Source organism: Tenrec ecaudatus, chromosome 1, assembly GCF_050624435.1.
Source record: "Tenrec ecaudatus isolate mTenEca1 chromosome 1, mTenEca1.hap1, whole genome shotgun sequence".
NCBI lineage: Eukaryota > Metazoa > Chordata > Mammalia > Afrosoricida > Tenrecidae > Tenrec > Tenrec ecaudatus.
Genome location: NC_134530.1, coordinates 156,939,707 through 156,944,949, shown reverse-complemented (window position 1 = coordinate 156,944,949; position 5,243 = coordinate 156,939,707). Strand labels below are relative to the sequence as shown.

The following is a 5,243-nucleotide window of genomic DNA, read 5'->3' as shown; positions in this document are numbered from 1 at the left end:
ACGGGTCCATAGGAGCAATTGTATGTTGGTAATATATAAACATTATAGTAAAGTCATATAGAATAAGTGTGATAGGAGAGAAGATAAAATAAAGGAGTCAGACATATTTCCTGGTAGCATCCTCACCTCTGGGATGACCATCATCTCAGCATCCAGGTCTGCACAGAGAGCGGAAGGTGGAGAGAGTATATTTCTAACTAAGACGTATATATACATAGGGGCATGCAAACCTCATTGATTAGAGGTAACCACATAGTCACAGGGAGGGATTTTATCATAGGCAATATAGCAAATGGGAGGGGGATAATCTAGGGGTATACACATAATAGAAAGAGGAGGGATTAGGGGTACACATGTGACCAGATGGGCAGATCCTAGATTCAAGATGGCAGCCTAACCTTCGTTGTCCTTGAGTGGGCTTGACTTTTACTCTGGGCTCTCCAGGGAGACAATCACTATCCATATCAGGAGGATGTGAGCCCCACCTAGGGTGGGATAAAAATAGTGTCTGATTGCTCTGGATGGCTGATCCTTCAGGGGGAATACTTCTAAGCAGCTTGCTTCTGAGTGCCCTACAATCATTTACTATGTGTTGCAAGCAGTGACCTAGGTCTGACATATATTTGGGGAAGACAACCTTGGGAAAAGCCTTTTTGTATCCCACAAACAAGTATGTGTTCATGGAGTTTACTATATTGACCTTTATTATATTTCTATTTCTCTTCAAATTATCTTGTAGATTTTTAACACTGTTGAATATACTACAGTGATTTTCCCACTTCCCATTTTCTTTGTGCTTTTATTGTCAAATATATCTTTACATTTCCATACTATCCTATAGGCTCAATAATATAATTAAATATATGTTACTTTAGTCAATTCATTGTAAACTTATTTAAGAGGATTAAGACGAAGAAAAACGTACTTATGCTTTCTTTTGAAAATATCTATAGAAATACTTTTAGTGGTATGCATTTTGTACGTGCATGTATTTGAGTTGCTGTCTTGAATGTCACTTGCTTTCAACCTGAAGAACTTCTGTAGTTCTTGTGACATTTCCTCTAGCAGAAATTATCTCAGCTTTTGTTTACAAATGAAAGGTTTTATTTCATCTTCATTTTTGAGACTGCTAGTTATAAGATTCTTGATTGGCAAGTTTTTGTTTTGCTTTGCTTTTATTTCAGAACACTGATTCTGTCTTCCAACTGCCTTGTCTTCTCCATTGTTCCTGATGAAAAGTCCATTGTTATTCTTTCTGTCCTTATCATCCTACTGCTTTCAAGATTTGCTCTTTATCTTCAGCTTTCACAGCTTGACTCTGATATGTTGGAACATGCATCTCTTTGCATTTATACTATTGAGCATTCAGTGCACTTCTTATATAGAGATTAATACTTTTTATTAAATTTTGGAAAATTTGATCATTATTCCCTTGAGTACTTTTCTTCTCATTTTTCTTTGTTCTCATCTTGTAGTAATCTCATTATTTATATGTTGATGTCCTTAACAGTACCCACATTTCTCTGGGGGTACTTATCTGTTTCTCTCTGTGTCCTATTGATTGCACAATCTCTAATGTTCTCTCCAAGTATTGATATTTTTTCTGCTATCAAAAATCTATTGTTGCACCTTTCTAGAGAATTTTTTCATTTATACTTATATACTTTTTTGTGTGTGTGGAAGAAGGAAGCAGGCCAAAACCCTAGTTTATTTCAGCATCAGCGACATTTTAGCAATCTAAAAATAAACTCTACGACAGGCCACGCAGGAGTCTAGGTTAGGGCTAAGGGCTGGGCCGCCAGCGCGGCGGGGTGGGGGTGGGGGGGACATGAGCGCTCCAATAAGTTAGGAAGTGGCAGCTGCGGAGGCTCACTTCTGGGCGGGCACCAGGTCATCGATGGGCTGGCCCTGCTCCAGCCACTGTTCCATGTCAATGAGCAGCTTCACGCCGTCCACCACCATCTGCACCAGCTCCACCTCCGAGAAGCCCAGCCGGTCCGCATTGGAGACGTCGAAGACCCCACCCACAGCGGCCGTGTCCACACCGCCTGTGCCCCGCTTCTGCAGCCGCAGCCGCTTGAGCAGCTCGGAGAACTTCTCGTGCTTGCCCAGGTGGGGTAGCTTGATGTGCACCCCCGCCCGCAGCCCTGTGCCCAGGTTGGACGGGCAGGTGAGCACGTAGCCAAGGTGAGGGTTCCACATGAACTCATAGTTCTTGGACTTGAAGAGTGTCTCGATCTGGGTGAGGCCAGTGCAGAAACGGGTGAAGACCTCCTTCATGTTCCCCACCTTCTGCATGGAGATGACCCGCAGGTGGTCCTCCTCATTGATCCACACCAGGAAGGTCTTATTGTCATTGTGCCAGATGCCGCGGGCGTCCGGCCAGTCACGGGCCATGCCAGAGGCCAGCAGCAGCGGCGACACAGGCTTGTCAAAGAGGAAGTGGTCGTCTATGAGCTGCTGTTGCTCCGCCTCCGTCATGCTCTTGAGTGCGTAGTACCTGCCCAACAGGTCGCCATCCAGGCTGGACAGGGCTTCCACTGCCAGCTTCTCGATGGCGCGGCGCTCCCCGCGGCTGCAGTGCGGGGGGAGGCAGAAGCCGCGGATGCTGCGTCCGGTGCGGACCCGCGAGCTCAGCACATAGTTGGGGTCCAGGTCGTCGCCACCCTGGAGGTGGTCGGCGTTTAGGTCGTCTTGTGCTCATCGCTGGGCTTGTAGCCCCCGTGACGGTCCTCGATAATGGGGTCAAAAAGCTCCTTGAAGACATCGTAGGACTCCTCGTCGCCCGCCACGCAGCCCACGGTCATGATGTAAGGGTGGCCGGGGTTGTCCACGCCGGTCTGGATGACGTCGTCCACCGTGAAGCAGCTTGGCGTGCATTTGGCGCGCAGCTCGGCTTACAGCTCGGGGGTCAGCACCTTGGCCACGTGGTTGTTGTGGCTGCTCAGGTCGGGGAACTCATCCTCGGCCGGGAAGCGCAGCTTCAGCGCGTTGTGGCTGTTGGAGAAGGGCATGGCGGTGGCGGGCGGGCAGCCGGGTAGAACACGGGTTCAGCAGCGAGGAATCCGGGCGCCACTTATATACTTTTTATATATTATACTTTTCTCTTTTTTCAGTTCTGCCTAATTAAGGCTAGTTTTTCCCTCTGTAAGAAAGCAGAAAATAATACATATTAGACATTAAAATGTGGTCAAGAGTGAAAAAATAGTAAGATGTTAAAATTTAAGCTTTGTTTGCAGTAATCCATTTTATAATACTCTATCTGTGGGCAAAGGAGTACAGTGGAGATGCTACAAATGGGTTTTGGATTTTCACAGTCATCCACACCTTTCTGCAAACCAGGTGCTCACAATTTAAGCTCTCATACAGCTCCTTCCTATGGTCTTGGATTTTATTGTTTAAAATTCTTGGATCATATGGACTGGTATGCTTCTTCTGTGTGAACTTAGCTGATATCTCACTTAGATGGCTGCTTGTTTTAAGACAAATCTTTCAGACCCCAGGCACTGTTCCTTCTGATAGACAGTCACCATCTGCTTTCTTCACCACATGTTTCTCTAGCACCCCTATCTTCAGTGATCACTTCATGAGGAAAGCATTGAGTAGGTTCAAATTATAAGGACGAATTGTTCTTAAATTAGAGCTGATGGTTAAGTGTGAGCTTAAAATCCATTCATATATCTAAAATGTATTATACTTTTCTACTTCAGAATTTTCCTTTGGTTTTTATTCACAATTTCTATCTCTTTGTTGATAATCTCAATTTGATGAAACATTGTGATTATATATAGCCCTGGTTGACCAGATAAGTGTTGAATTGCCAACTCCAGGGTCAGCAGTTCAAACCCACCAGCTGCTCACTGGGAGAATGATTTCCCCTGTCTGCTCCTGTAAAGATTTACAAAGTCTTGGAAAACCTATACAGGGTCACTATGAGTCAGTATTGACTCATGACTGTGGATTGGAATAATTAATTCTTGATAAAGAACTTTATTTGTTCTTTCAATCTATTTGTAGTAACTCTTTTGAAGTGTTTGCATGCTATGTCTAACATGTGGGTCCTTACAGGAAGTTTCTAGTGTCTGCTTTGTTTGTATCACTCTGTTGTTTCTTTGGTAGTCACATAAGAAATTTTATTTGATTTGTTTATTTTTAATCATTTAAGACATTTTAGATAAGGTATTTAATCAATTTTGTATACTTATACCTCAATTGGGGAGATTATATTGCTGATATTTGTTTGATAATTTTTGTTATTGACTCATTTAAATGTGCTCTGTGAAATCTGTTATTTCTGGCATGTACAACTTATGACATTTCTCCTCATTTTTTTTTCCTTTTTCTCTTTTTTGGCTACTTAGGAGACCCCCAAAGGACAACACAAGAAATTTATTGCTCTAAGGATATGCTCAGAATGCTTTATTTAGCTAGACTTTTACCCTTATGTGCTAGAGATGAGTGTGTCTTGACAGCTGCTATCAAAGTCCTGAGAGTTTACACTTTTACTTCATGTTTGACTGGAGATTAGAACTTTAGTATTACCTCTAGGATAGTTTCTATGACAGCATAATCCTGGGCAATCATACCGTCTTCCAAAGATGCATGTGATGTCATTTTTAAGTCTAGTCTTCTAGAATCTGCTCCTGGGTCAGAGTAACTTATTGTTCACTCCATGTGTGATTAGTTTATGATCAAAGCATTGTACCAGTGAGGCTTCTATCCTTTGTTGATGGATCTATGTGCCATTTGTGGAATGTTTTGAAGTCTGTCTCTTGTCCTTCTGTGGTTACTCCTCCAATGAAGTAGTTTAAATCTTTCATGTAGCCTTGCCAATCCTTGAGTTGATTGTAACCCCAGGCATCTTATTCTATTTTTTGCCTCTTTCTCTGTTGAACTTTTATACCTTTGCCATTTATCCTATAATTAGTATCATGGTGTGCTAATCACACCTTCTAAATTTCGTGCTACCAAGATCTCCATTTCTATTTATCATCCCCTTAGGCATGGAATGACAAATCTATTCCAAATAAAGTTAGTCTTCTTAGGCAGAGCTGAAGTTTGGCTTGACAAAATGAACTTGGCAATGGTTAATGTTGTCCAAGGATGGTATGAACCATCTTAGAATAAAGTAGAATAACTGACAAAGGACCTGTATTCCTGATATCAAGAAATATTACATTAAGTAAAGTAGCTTGGTACTATACTGGTATAATAATAGACCTACTGAACAATGGAATATCCTT

The 5,243-nt window shown here is 42.5% G+C and overlaps 1 pseudogene; it reads right to left on the bottom strand.

Annotated features, from left to right (window-relative positions):
• Positions 1–1,869: 1,869 nt before the first annotated feature.
• On the bottom strand, positions 1,870–3,014 carry LOC142437026 (creatine kinase B-type pseudogene; annotated as a pseudogene).
• Positions 3,015–5,243: the final 2,229 nt, after the last annotated feature.